The following is a 14,967-nucleotide window of genomic DNA, read 5'->3' as shown; positions in this document are numbered from 1 at the left end:
TCCATCTCTTCCTGCTGTTTGCCTGACACTTTGAGCTCTGCACCCGAAATAGACAAAGCAACAAGAACAGGCAGATGCCCTTCCTGTCTGCATTTGAACTAGGAAATGAGATCTCAAGAGATTGGTTCTGCTCCTGGTTGTCTATCTTGAGGCTGGGGATCAGTCCTTTCATCTCTGTATGCCTTGGATACCTAATACTGTCCAGTGAAAGAGAAGAAATCCAAGATCTCTGAGGTCTCCTGATGTAACATTTAATTCTGTGTGCTGAGCAGAGCAGAGCAGAGCATCAACATCAAAATGCAAGTGAGGCAATTCCTGTCAACTATTGCTGAGTCCCCTCCTGCACCTCAGGGCTGTTCCAGCTAGGCAATAAGCCAGGTCCCTGGCAAGATGCCCATTCCTACAGGTCCCTCCTGAATTACTAGAGGGACTGAGCTTGGATGGAGTCACTATTTGTCTTGGAAAGGATTTCTTCTAAGGGGATAACCTTGGTACAATGCCCAGGACTTTGGTCCCAATGACTGTTAACCCTCTGCCCTGAAGAAAGTCAATCTCAAAACTAGAGAAAGGAACACCAGTGAGGCAGGGGAGCAGCATCCCATGGGATGGAAAGAGCTGAGAGGAAGCAGCACTGATAGTTTTCCCATCATCACCACCACCACCACCAAAGTGTAACTGGGTGCACTGCAAAGGGAATGCAAAAGAATCATCTTGAACTTTTCTGATGAGGTTAATTTAGCCCTCACCTGCTGATTACAGGGATGGGAGTCCCCTCCTTCAAGCTTCTTTCTGCACCCCATCCCCAATTATCTCTGGAAAGTCCCACAGGGAATGTCATGGAAGTCCACAAAACAAGCCAGTGGCCTGAGTACTGGGGATATAACATAATAGTTATGAAAAAAAAAAACCTTTCATACTTGAGGCTCCAAAGTCCCAGGTTCAGTCTCTAGGTTTACCATAAACCAAAGTTGAGCAGTGCTCTGGTCTCTTTTTGGATCTTTCTCTCTGCATGCCTTTCTTTGAAATATATATATATATATATATATATATATATATATATATATATATATATATATATATATAAATAGATAGATGGACTGAGAAACACCCATGGGATTAGGTGGTCCTGACATAAACTAAACATATCATAGGAGAAAAGAAAAGTCTAGCATCTGAACAATGATCACCATCAGTGATAACCAGCCTTCACAGTGTTGATACTAAATTATTTTTTCTGCTCTGGGATTCCATGTAGAGTTCCATATTACATCATTTGTCATGTTTCCAAGGTCCTCTTCAGTCTGTGATAATTCCTTCCTCTCACCCATTTCTTTTGATCTTCATTCTCTTTTATTTTTTTTCTTTTTACATTGTTGTTGTTGTCTTGGTGCCCAGCTACCATGCACTTCACCTCTCCTGGACTGATTTTCACTCAGAGAGACAGAGGGGAAGAGACATTGCAACACTGGATCTATTGTGTCCCCACCCTACCACGAGACTCTAGTGTGGCACACAGCAAGGCGCTCTGCCCAGACTCGCTCTGTCTCCTGCCTGACTTTGACCCTCTTGGAGAGGTGCTTGTGGAATGTCTCTATATCTCAGTCTCAGTACATTGGACAAAGAGCCTTTCATCATCCTCTCCCCCATCAAAAAGGTCTCCTTTTCTATTCTTTATTTCAGTAATGGGACCATCACATGTCCTGGTGGGAAAGGAAATGTTTTCTCTCTCTAGGCCATTTTTTTAACTTTTTTTTTCTCTAGATTTTGTTTGTTTATTTACTTACTTATGAGAGAGATCGGCAAATAAAGAGAACTAGACATCACTCTGGTATATGCACTGCTGAGGATCAAATTTAGGCCCTCAGGCTTAAAAATCCAACACTTTATCCACCTCCTAAACCACTCCTTTTTTTCTTTTCTTTTTTTTTTTCTTTTTTTTTTCTTTTTTTTTTTTCTTTTGTTCATTTCTGTGGCTTCACCACTGGTTCAGATATGCATACAGAGAAGGCAAAAGACATCAGAGTATCAAAGCCTCTACCAGCATGGGGTAGGTTGGGGACAGGTTCAGATCTGGATTACACACATGGCAGTACACTATCCTATTGTGCTATTTGCCAGCTCTTCCTGTATCTAACAATGAAGCTGAAACAAGACAGATTAACAAAAGAAAAGCTTAATACATTTAAACTAATTGAAAACAATTTGTTACTTGTTTGTTACTTGTTGACTATAGAACCTCAGATTGGAACACTAATATGGTTATATACTTCCTAAAAAGGGGTAATACATTTGTGAAGGAGGGGTGACCAATCAAACCTTTACATTTAGGCCCAATTTAGAAAGGAATTTTGCAGGTTTATTTACACATGCAGACATAAACTTGGAAATCCTAGTCTGGGGATGATAAGGCTGTCTCCCACCTCCAAGTGTGGGGGTGGGGGGGGTGGGGAAGAGATTTATTTCCTCCTTTTAGGAAGACAAACTAATGGGTCAGGAACCATTCTGAGATCTGCCACTTCTCAGTTGCCTTCACAGCAATAGCAGGGCACTTTGGCAAATTCTGGAGCAACCTGCTTTGGGGCCTGCCATCTTCCAAACTGGAAAACTGGTCCAGAAAATATGTACCCCAATTTCTTCTGCTGTTAAATCTTTTTAGAGATAGAAGGTAGTTAGATATAGATAGATGATAGATAGATAGATAGATAGATAGATAGATAGATAGATAGATAGATAGATAGATAGATAGATAAGCACACCACCAAAGTTTTCTCCAACGTAATGGAGGCCAGGCTCAAACCTGAGTTGAGCACATATCAAAGCAGCACACTATCTAAGTGAGCTATTTCCCCAAACCTCTGCTGTTAAAATTTCACCCATTGTATAAGCCTATTTGCTCTCAGTTGCCCCAAATAACATACTTTCTCTCATCCTCTGTCCTCTGCACTATTATGGTCTCTCCAGGCAGGGGCCACTCTCTACAGTTGTTTATTAGGGTGACTCCTTTTTTTTGGGGGGGGGAGTAACTTCTATTTTAAACAGCAGGAATTTGTATGTTCCATGGGATTTCTGGTTTGGGATTTTTTTTGTTTGTTTTTTAACAAGGCAAATGGCTTTATTTGAGAAAGCTGGATTACAAGGATTTAAGAGTTGGCATTGGGGCCCTTCTTCTTTACAAAGGTAGGCACGACATTAACAAAGTGGCAGTTATGCTATATCCACCTCTTGGCCCAGCCAGTCTTCTCCTTTTTCTCCTTCTCCTCCACCTCTTCCTCCTCCTCTTCCTCCTTCTCCTGTTTGGCCACCTTAGGAGTCTGATCTCTTACTTTCCCAGTACAGGCCAGGGAACCATGGGCTTTACCTCCCAGCATGTGGCCAGCTACTTCCAGTGTGGTCAGAGCTTCCACCACACATTGGCTCAGGATGGCCTTATCCTCCAGGGGTGTGCCCACCAGGATCAGGACCTAGTCTTCCAGGGTGATGCCCTCCAACAAGGCTACATGAGCATTGATCTGGGTGACAGTCTCCTGGCTGGTCACCTTAAGGGTGTGGAGCTCTTGGGCATGAACAGCTGCATGTCGTTGACTAGAGTGCTGACCTGGCTGCAGCTAACTCAAAGGTAGAGTGCAAAAAGACTTCCCATGGAACTTGTGCACATTGGCTGAAACCAGGACAAGTCCCAGGCTTCACCAGAAATCACTCACCCTAAGAAAAGAAAAACATTCAGTGAAAGCTTCCAGTGAGAGAAAAACAAAGAATCACCTACAGAGGAAAACCCATAAGGTTTACAGCAGATGTCTCCACACAAACACTACAAGCCAGAAGAGAATGGCAAGATATCTATCGAGTGCTCAATGAGAAAGGTTTTCAACCAAGAATAATATATCCTTCTAGACTGTCATTCAGACTAGATGGAGGCATCAAGACCTTCTCAGACAAGCAACAGTTGAAGGAATGAACTATCACCAAGCCTGCCCTGAAAGAAGTTCTGAAAGGTCTTCTATAAACAGACCATCATAAATAGGACATATATCAGAACATTCTAAAACTCTACAAGAATGGCGTTAAAATATATTCAATCTTTGATATCAATAAATGTCAATGGCTTGAATTCACCTACTAAAAGACACAGAGTAGGAAGATGGATCAGAAAATACAACCCAACAGTATGCTGTCTACAGGAAACCCACCTAACTCAACAAGACAAACACAGACTTAAAGTGAAAGGATGGAAAACTATCATACAGGCCAATGGCCCACAAAAAAGGGTAGGAACAGCTATTCTCATACCTGACACGATAGACTTTAAAATAGATAAGATTAAAAAAGATAAGAATGGACACTACTTAATGCTTAGAGGATCAGTCTATGAAGAGGACTTAACAATTACTAACATCTATGCACCCAATGAGAAGCCATCTAAATACATCAAATGTCTACTGAAAGAGCTACAGCAATATATTACCAGCAACACAGTCATAGTAGGGGACTTCAACACCCCACTCTCTCAACTTGATACACAGAAAAACCTCAGGAATATAGCAAGAAGCTTTTGGAAATCATCAGGAAATACAGTAAGGTGTCAGGCTACAAAATTAACATTCAAAAGTCAGTGGCATTCCTCTATGCAAACACTAAGCTAGAAGAAATTGAAATCCAGAAATCAATTCCTTTTACTATAGCAACAAAAACAATAAAATATCTAGGAGTAAACCTAACCAAAGAAGTGAAAGACTTGTATACTGAAAATTATGAATCATTACTCAAGGAAATTGAAAAAGACACAAAGAAGTGGAAAGATATTCCATGTTCATGGGTTGGTAGAATTAGTGTCATCAAAATAAATATACTACCCAGAGCCATATACAAATTTAATGCTATCCTCATCAAGATCCCAAGCACATTTTTTAGGAGAATAGAACAAATGCTACAAATCTTTATCTGGAACCAGAAAAGAACTAGAATTGCCAAAACAATCTTGAAAAAAAGAACAGAACTGGAGGCATCACACTCCCAGATCTCAAATTAGATTATAGGTCCATTGTCATCAAAACTGCTTGGTACTGGAACATGAATAGACGCACTGACCAGTGGAATAGAATTGAGAGCCCAGAAGTGAGCCCCCACACCTATGGACATCTAATCTTTGACAAAGGGGCTCAGACTATTAAATGGGGAAAGCAGAGTCTCTTCAACAAATGGTATTGGAAACAATGGGTTGAAACATGCAGAAGAATGAAACTGAACCACTGTATTTCACCAAATACAAAAGAAAATTCCAAGTGGATCAAGGACTTGGATGTTAGACCACAAACTATCAGATACTTAGAAGAAAATATTGCCAGAACTCTTTTCTGCATACATTTTAAAGACATCTTCAATGAAACGAATCCAATTACAAAGAAGACTAAGGCAAGTATAAACCTATGGGACTACATCAAATTAAAAAGCTTCTTCACAGCAAAAGACACCACTACCCAAATCAAGAGACCCCTCACAGAATGGGAGAAGATCTTTACATGCCACACATCAGACAAGAGTTTAATAACCAACATACATAAAGAGTTTGCCAAACTCAACAACAAGACAACAAATAACCCCATCCAAAAATGGGGGGAGGACATGGACAGAATATTCACCACAGAAGAGATCCAAAAGGCTGAGAAACACATGAAAAAATGCTCCAAGTCTCTGATTGTCAGAGAAATGCAAATCAAGACAACAACGAGATACCACTTCACTCCTGTGAGAATGTCATACATCAGAAAAGGTAACAGCAGCAAATGCTGGAGAGGTTGTGGGGTCAAAGGAACCCTCCTACACTGCTGGTGGGTATGTCTATAAGTCCAACCTCTGTGGAGAACAGTCTGGAGAACTCTCAGAAGGCTAGACATGGACCCACCCTATGATCCTGCAATTCCTCTCCTGGGGATATATACTAAGGAACCCAACATATCCATCCAAAAAGATCTGTGTACACATATGTTTTTGGCAGCACAATTTGTAATAGCCAAAACCTGGAAGCAACCCAGGTGTCCAACAACAGATGAGTGGCTGAGCAAGTTGTGGTATATATACACAGTGGAATACTACTCAGCTGTTAAAAATGGTGACTTCATCGTTTTCAGCTGATCTTGGATGGACCTTGAAAAAATCATGTTGAGTGAAATAAGTCAGAAACAGAAGGATGAATATGGGATGATATCACTCTCAGGCCGAAGTTGAAAAACAAGATCAGAAAAGAAAACACAAATAGAACCTGAAATGGAATTGGCATATCACACCAAAGTAAAAGACTCTGGGGTGGGAGTGGGTGGGTGGGTGGGGAGAATACAGATCCAAGAAGGATTCAGAGGACCTGGTGGGGGTTGTATTGTTATATGGGAAACTGGGGAATGTTATGCATGTACAAACTATTGTACTTACTGTTGAATGTAAAACATTAATTCCCCCCCAAAAAAAAGAAAAGAAAAAAAAAGAGAAAGAAAGCTTCCAGTGACAAGGAAAGTCTAATTTTTAGAATCCATGTGTTTCAGGGCTGGGCGACGGTGCACTCAGTAGAGTGCACACTTTGCCACAGTATACCAGAAGTCTTTTGGCTGCTTATGTTACTCCAAGTTGATCAAGATGATGTGTCAGTCAGCCAGGAAAACCCTCAGAGTCTCATCAACATGTGATTAGTGTGTGTGATATTAGGGGGATTGAACTTTCATATATATAGGGGGGGGAGGAGAGGGAGAGGGAGAAGGAGAGGGAGAGGGAGAGGGAGAGGGAGAGGGAGAGGGAGAGGGAGAGGGAGAGATAGAGAGCAGCATCAGAACTTCCTTCAGTGCAGTGGGGGCTGGCCTTGAAACTGGGTCTCATATATGACAAAGCATCACAGTTTCCAAGTACACCAACCCTTGTTTTTTGTTTTGTTTTTGCTTAATTTTGCACAAAAGAATAGTCATGTGCAACAAAGCTTTCTGGCATATTTATCTATCTTTATTACAGTTTTCTGGATTGCTTGGATGGGCATTATTTCAAGTTATTTCTTGTTTTTTAATTAATATTATTTTATCTTCATTTATTAATTGGATAGAGACACCCAGAAATCAAGAGGGCAGGGGCTTATACAGAAGCAGAGAGACAAAGAGACACCTGCAACACTGTTTCACCGCTCACAAAGCTTTCCTCATGCAGGTGGGGATTGGGGGCTCAAACCTGGATTCCTGTGTATTGTAACATGTGCACTCAACCTGGTATGCCACCACCCCCCCCTCAAGTTACTTCAAAAGCTTTTTTTCTTCTTTTGAATGTTTCTTTTATTATTATTATTATTATTTATTTTATTTATAAAAGGGAAAACACTGACAAAACCATAGGATAAGAGGGTACAACTTTGTACAATTCCCAGCACCAGAACTACATATCCCATCCCCTCCCCTTGATAGCTTTCCTATTATCTAACCTCCTGGGAGTATGGACCCAAGGTCATTGTGGGATGCTGAAAGTGGAAGTTCTGGCTTCTGTAATTGCTTCCAAACTGAACATGGGCATTGACAGTTCGATCCATATTCCTAGCTTGCCTCTCTCTTTCCCTAATGGGTTCTGGGGAATCAGAGCTCCAGGAAACATTGGTGGGGTTGTCTATCCAGGGAGGTCTGGTCAGCATCATGCTAGCATCTGGAACCTGGTGGCTGAAAAGAGAATTAACATATAAAGCCAAACAAATTGTTGACTAATCATGAACTGAAAGGCTGGAGTAGTGCAGATGAAGAGTGTGGGGCAGGGGTTCCGTTTTGTAAATATCTAGTAGGCGTATATTAGTTAAATTCCAAAGGGCCTATGGCTATACTAGGTTTTTTTGGTTTTGTTTTGTTGTTGTTGTTGTTGTTGTTTCCCGAGCCTGAAATCTGATATACCGGTGGATACAAGTTATTGTCTGGGGAGATGATGTCATAGCTGGAAAAGGACCAAAAAGCTGGATCAGGGAAAAGAGTAGCTTCCAAATATGGGAAAGGTGTATAAATATTGTTGACTTCAAACCCCATCAATTTAATGTGATCTGGGGCTCATATTCAGCTTAGGAGCCTATGTGACCTCTGCATCCTATAGATCTGAACTCACATTCTGTGGTCATGTGTAGGAATGTTACAAGCTGCCCAATATCAGGGCCCATCTTCCTCAGGTGTAGCATAGGGTATGTTATGTTGTTCAGCCTCCCTTCAGAGGAACATTCTCTACCATTGTTGATCCAAGTTGGGGGCAAGGTCCTATAAGGGCCCACAAAGGGGTCTGTTTTCTTGGTCCTGATAGAGATGACTGGTAACAATGGAGAGAGAGATCTATTCTAGGTCTAGGCCCATCATGTCTGTTTGAGAATCTCAGGACTCCCCAAATAGGGCCCCAGCTGATGGGTGGCCTGATAGTGACTAGAGTCATCCTAGTAGGGCACCAAAGTAAAAACCCTGGCTTGAGGGTTAGGGTGGATGTTCAGCTTCATGGGGTGGGGATGGGGGAGGGGAAAAGGGTGGGGATACGGGATGGGACACAGTCTGTTGGTGGTGGGAATGGTGTTTATGTACACTCCTATAAATTTGTAGTCATATAAATCACTAAGTAATGTAAGAGGGGAAAAACTGATTGAATGTCTCAAACCTTTTAAAGCACAGACTGAGTCTTTTTAATACATAGGCTGAGTCTTTGATATGTTGACCCTCTTAAAAGTTTAGTCCAGGGAGAACAGAAGCAACTGGTGGCATAGCTATATACAAATAATGTCAAAGGACATAAAATATGGTGATGGTGTGTATGACAAGCAAATCCTAACAAAGGATTTTTCAAAGTTAACCCAATTGCCAAACAATGTGATTATAGCAATAACTATTGTCTTCTTAAACCCTAAGACAGCAGGAACCTCCAGCTTCCTCTATAGAGCCTATATTTCTCCCAGTCCTGGAACCTCTGGGGTGGGGCTTACTTTCCTGCATGCTTCTCTTAAGTCATACCAAATGATATTGCATCTGCCAATCCCAGCCTAATCAATGCAATGAGTAGTACCACCTTAGCATGCTTCACTTCAGACTGTGTACAGAGACGCCAGGTATGGAATATCAACCCTTTACCCTCATTACTTGCGTGAGACCTTTACTTTCATGGTATTCTCTAATTCCATTCCAGGAGGTTCACTTCCTAACAAAGTTCCAAAACCTAGATATAAACCAGATCCTGTAAGATAGAGCATATGTTCACATGTATCCATAAATTAGGGCAAAAATACACAATAGTCTGTAGTGAGTCAGTATCAAATTCATAATGAAATAGTGTCTACTTAAATTAGGTAACCTCCTTACCTGCTTCCTATTACAGTTCTCTCACTCACTCCAAAGCTAACGTTATCAAAGCAAGGACTGCAAAAGCTGAATAAGGGCAAGAGACTGGCATACTTTAAGGATGACTCTTTAGTCACTATCAGGCTACCCAATCAGCTGGGGCCCTAATCGGGGAATCCTGAGATTCCCAAATAGATTTGATGGGCCTAGACCTGGAATAAATCCCTCTCTCCATTGTTATCAGTCATTTCTATAAGGAACAACACAATAGACCCCTTTGTGGGCCCACATAGAACCTTGCCCTCAACTTGGATCAACAATGGTAGATTATGTTCCATCCTCCAAAGGGAGGATGGACAACATACTCTATGCTACACCTGAGGAAGGTGGGTCGATATTGGGGCAGCTTGGAACATTCCTACTCAGAACCACAGAATGTGAGTTCAGATCTAGAAGGATGCAGAGATCACATTGGCTCCTAAGCTGAATATGGGCCCCAGATCACATCAAACCAGTGGGGTTTACAGTCAACAGTATTTATACCCCTTTCCCATTTTAGGGAGCTACTCTCTTCCCTCATCCAGCTTTCTGTTCCTTTTTCCACCCATGACATCATCTCCCCAAACAATAACCTGGATCCACCTGCATATGAGATTTCAGGCTCAGGGGCAAAAAGAAGAAGGAAAAAAAAAAAAAACTAGTATAGCCATAGGCCCTTCGGAATTTAACTAAAATATGACTACTAGCTATCTACAAAAACGGAACCCCTGCCCCACACTCTTCATCTGCACTCTCCAGCCTTTCAGTTCATGATTAGTCAACAATTTGTTTGGCTTTGTATGTTAACTCTCTTTTCAGCCACCAGGTTTCAGATGCTAGCATGATGCTGACCAGACCTCCCTGGACAGACAACCCCACCAATGTGTCCTGGAGCTCCGATTTCCCAGAGCCCTTCCCCACTAGGGAAAGAGAGAGACAGGCTGGAAGTATGGATTGACCTGTCAATGCCCATGTTCAGCGAGGAAGCAATTACAGAAGCCAGACCTTCAGCCTTCCGCATTCCACAATGACCTTGGGTCCATACTCCCAGAGGGTTAAAGAATAGGAAAGCTATCAGGGGATGGGATGGGATACAGGGTTCTGGTGGTGGGTTGTGTGAAATTGTACCCCTCTTATCCTATGGTTTTGTCAGTGTTTCCTTTTTATAAATAAAAAATGTAAAATAAAAAGGGGTCATCCTTAAAGTATGCCAGTCTCTTGCCATTATTCAGCTTTTGCAGTCCTTGCTTTGATAAGGTTATATCTGGAGTGAGTGAGGGAAGTGTAATAGGAAGTTGGTGAGGAAGGTATCTAAGTCTAAGTAGACACTATTTCATTATGAACTTCATACTGACTCACTGCAGACTATTGTGTACTTTTGCTTTCAGATATAGAAGAGGAAAGCCAAACCCTTGGGTCAAAGCTACCATATAACTGCTGAAATCCTCTAAAACTGCATTCTAGGGCTAAGGAGACAGTGTAGTGATTCTGCCAAAGATTTTAATGCCTGAGGTTCCAGGCTCCTAGGTTCAAGCCCCAGCACCACCATAAGCCAGAGATGAGTAGTGCTCTGGTGTTTCTCTCAGTATCTCTCTCATTAAAATAAAGTACATAAAAAATATTTTTAAAAAAATACATTCCAGGATCCTTGTTTCATGGCCTCAAAATCCATCCTGAGAAGCTTCATTTGGGGCCTTTCATAGCATAAATAAGCAGGCTGGCAAGATAACTCATCCGAGAAAGTGCCTGTGAGTGGTCCAGGTCACAGTCCTGCCCCCACAGCAATGAGAGATGCATCAGTGCTCTGGTCTCTCTCTCTCTCTCTCTCATCCTCTATCCATCTATCTGAAAAAAGTCAGCATATAGTGGTGAAACATCAAGACAAAAAAAGCATGCAATGTGTTATAGATGCATAGATCTACTGCTTCTCTCAAAGATGTGGGGACTACGTGAGGGCTGGGTCTATAGAACCCCAGGACTGGTCACCACCAGCTGTAAGCAATCTCATCTGCTTAATCCAGCAGGCAGGCAATGATCCCTTCCTGTGATGGTTTCCTGCCTTATTTCACACCTTGCTTTCCTCCACCCCAGGCCATGTGGTATTTCAATTTTGGTGACTGGCATAGAGACATTGAAGTAAGACATGAAGCTATTCCTACTCCAAACATAGGGCTACCTCCCAGGCTCTCTTTACATCTAAAGACATGTGTACCCTTTTCTGAGGCTGGTCAGGCTCCAGAAGCCTACCAGAGTTTAGATAATCATATACATACATACATACATACATAAGTATGTATATATAATATATATGTATGTATATGTATGTGTAAAATATATAGTATATTTTACATATATTTTACATTTTATATATGTGTATAATTTATTTATTTAAAAATAGGAGGAGAGAGAGAAAGAACCAGACATCACTCTAGTACATGTGCTTCCAGGGATTGAACTCAGAGCCTCAAGCTCAAGAGTCCAGTGCCTTATCTACTGTACCACCTCCTGGATCACAGGAAATCCTTTTTGTAGTTATTGATGGAACTGATCACCTTGAATTTTGCTTTCCAATTTAATCCAACCCAGTGTGTTCAAAAAAAATTTTTATCTCATGGCACAGTTTAACCCATGTGGCCTCTTACTCATGCACCCAGACAGCATGCTCCCAGACATGCCAAGGCCTACTATGACTTTGGGATGTTGTCTATGACATTGTTTTTCTGGTTGATGTGTCCTTTTAACGTAACCACATAGCTGGAGAGGTAACTAAAGCATGTCTTACAAACTTGGAACCCCAAGTTTAATCCCTTTGCCATTAGTCAGCAGTGTTGTCTTCTCTCTATCTTCCACTGAATAAATCAATATATACCTTAAATGGGACCAGGTAGTTGTATACCTGGTAGGGTGCACAGGTTACCATGCAGGAGGATCTAGGTTCAAGCCCCCTGGTCCCCACAGGTAGGGTAGAAGTTTCATGAAATGTGGAGAAGGGCTTCTTGTATCTCTTTCTCTGTGTCCACCACTACTACCACCATCTTTTACCTGCTATCAAAAAAGAACAAAGAAGTAGACCTACCCCTATGGTCCTGCAATTCCTCTCCTATGAATTTAGCCTAAGGAACCCAACATACCTATCCACAAAGATCTGTGAATACCTATGTTCATAGCAGCACAATATGTAATAGCCAGAACCTGGAAGCAACCCAGATGTCCAACAACAGATGATCTTAAAGAAAAAAATGTCATGGGATGGGCACACAGATCACCATGCACAAGGATCCAGTTTCAAGCCTCCACTCCTCTGCAGGAGGGCCTGCAGGTGTCTGTCTTTCTCTTGTCCTCTCCATCTCCCCTTCTCCTCTTAATTTCTTTCTGTCCTGTCAAATAAAATAGAAAGAAAAAAATGGGGGTGGAATGGCTGATGGGAGCTATGGATTCATAGTGCTGGCTCTGAGCTCCAACAATAACCCGGTGGCAAAAAAAAAAAAAAAAAAAGAAAGAAAAGAAAAAGAAAAAGAAAAAAAGAAAGGAAGGAAGGAAGAAAAACAAAGAAAGAGAAAAAAATATCAAAGCCCAGAAACATTTGGGAACATGCTAAGTTCCCAATTTGGGAACTTGCCAAACCTTGCTCACTGCCCCCCCCCCCACACATCCTCCTATCAGCTGTAAGTGGCCTGACCCAAATGTCACCTTCCACAGAAACTTTCACTTGACTGCACCACAGGTATATTTAATGACGTCCTAGTCCCTTGTTCCCACACAGCTCTTAATACAAGAAATCAACACTTGGTATTCATGGACTTAATATTCCTTATTTAGTGGATTCAAAAATTACTCTATAGGGAGTCGGGTGGTAGTGCAGCGGGTTAAGTGCAGGTGGTGCCAAACACAAGGACCGGAGTAAGGATTCCAGTTCGAGCCCCCAGCTCCCCACCTGCAGGGGAGTCAATTCACAGGTGGTGAAGCAGATCTGCAGGTGTCTATCTCTCCCCCTCCGTCTTCCCCTCCTCTCCATTTCTCTCTGTCTTATCCAACAATGATGACATCAACAACAACAATAATAACTACAACAATAAAACAACAAGGGCCTTCCCTGGATTGAAGACCCCACCAATGTGTCCTGGAGCTCAGCTTCCCCAGAGACACACCCTACTAGGGAAAGAGAGAGGCAGACTGGGAGTATGGACCGACCAATCAATGCCCATGTTCAGCGGGGAAGCAATTACAGAAGCCAGACCTTCTACCTTCTGCAACCCTCAATGACCCTGGGTCCATGCTCCCAGAGGGATAGAGAATGGGAAAGCTATCAGGGGAGGGGGTGGGATATGGAGATTGGGTGGTGGGAATTGTGTGGAGTTGTACCCCTCCTACTCTATGGTTTTGTTAATTAATCCTTTCTTAAATAAAAAAAAAATTTTTTAAAGGGCAACAAAAGGGAATAAATAAATAAATATTTCTAAAAATTACTCTATAAAGTGAATCTACGAAGTGTCATCACCTGTCATTTTGCCAGAGCACAATAGGAACCATCCTCTCTGAAGATCTGAAGAATGAAAGTGAGTCACCTCCTCTTGGAAGCCTTTTCTGATACTCTATCCCACTCAGTCACAGTCCTGTGGTCCCTTGAATCAGTTGGAATACTTCCCAACTCTCCTTGAAAGTCAGAATAACAATATCTAATGACTTGCCACAATCAAGAGTCTGAAGATGGCTGGTTCCAGGTTTGCTTTCCTCCTCCAGAATGTCAGAGCTCTGGGCTGGGAGCTTCTGCAATTCTGTTAGCCATGTCTACACCGACACATGAAAACAGGAGCTCCCAGCAGTCCCTTCTCACAGAGATCCACTCCAAGTTAGATGATACCCTTCTTACCTACTCCCTATTATAAGTCTAAGCCTATCATATCTACATGGTAATCCCAGGAATCCCTGACTACTGTCCCAGGCAAAGTGACCCTTGGAAAATACCTAAAATAAGGGAATCGTGCAGTAGCGCAACGGGTTAAATGCATGTGGCACAAAGCGCAAGGAATGGATAAGGAAAATACCTAAAATAGACTTCCTAACTTCTTCCAACAAGAAAACCACAAATTTCATCTGCTATACTTTCACCTTTAGGTTCCTGATTATTAAACAATTTGCTCTGCTTTATATCTTAATACTTTTCAGCCACCAAGTTACAGATGCTACCGTGACACCATCCTGGCTTCCCTGGGCAGATGACCTCACCAGTGTGTCCTGGAACCCCACCTCCCCAGAGCCCTACCCTACTAAGGAAAGATAGAAACAGGCTTAGGGTATAAATCGACCTGTCAATGTCTATGTCCAATGGAGAAGCAATTACAGAAACCAGACCTTCCACCTTCTGTACCCATAAAGATCTTTGGTCCATACTTCCAGAGGGATAAAGAATAGAGAAATTTCCAATAGAGGGGAGGAGATATGAAACTCTGGTGGTGGGAATTATGTGGAATTGTACCCACTCTTATACCACAATCTTGTTAATAATCATTAAATCAATAATACATTTTTTTAAGTTATATATTTTGTAAAGTTATATTTAAGACAAAAATAAAGGAAGAGGGAGTTAGAGGAATCACTCTGAAGGGTACTTCAGCAA

The 14,967-nt window shown here is 41.9% G+C and overlaps 1 pseudogene; it reads right to left on the bottom strand.

The window, feature by feature from the left end:
- Window positions 1–3,015: 3,015 nt before the first annotated feature.
- The window catches only part of LOC132538657 (ubiquitin-like FUBI-ribosomal protein eS30 fusion protein), a 77,409-nt pseudogene continuing 65,457 nt past the window's right edge, over window positions 3,016–14,967 (bottom strand).

The sequence above is a fragment of the Erinaceus europaeus genome, chromosome 5 (genome assembly GCF_950295315.1).
Source record: "Erinaceus europaeus chromosome 5, mEriEur2.1, whole genome shotgun sequence".
In the NCBI taxonomy this organism is placed as follows: domain Eukaryota; kingdom Metazoa; phylum Chordata; class Mammalia; order Eulipotyphla; family Erinaceidae; genus Erinaceus; species Erinaceus europaeus.
The sequence above is the reverse complement of the archived record's forward strand: the minus strand, read 5'-3'. Positions and strand labels throughout refer to the sequence as shown.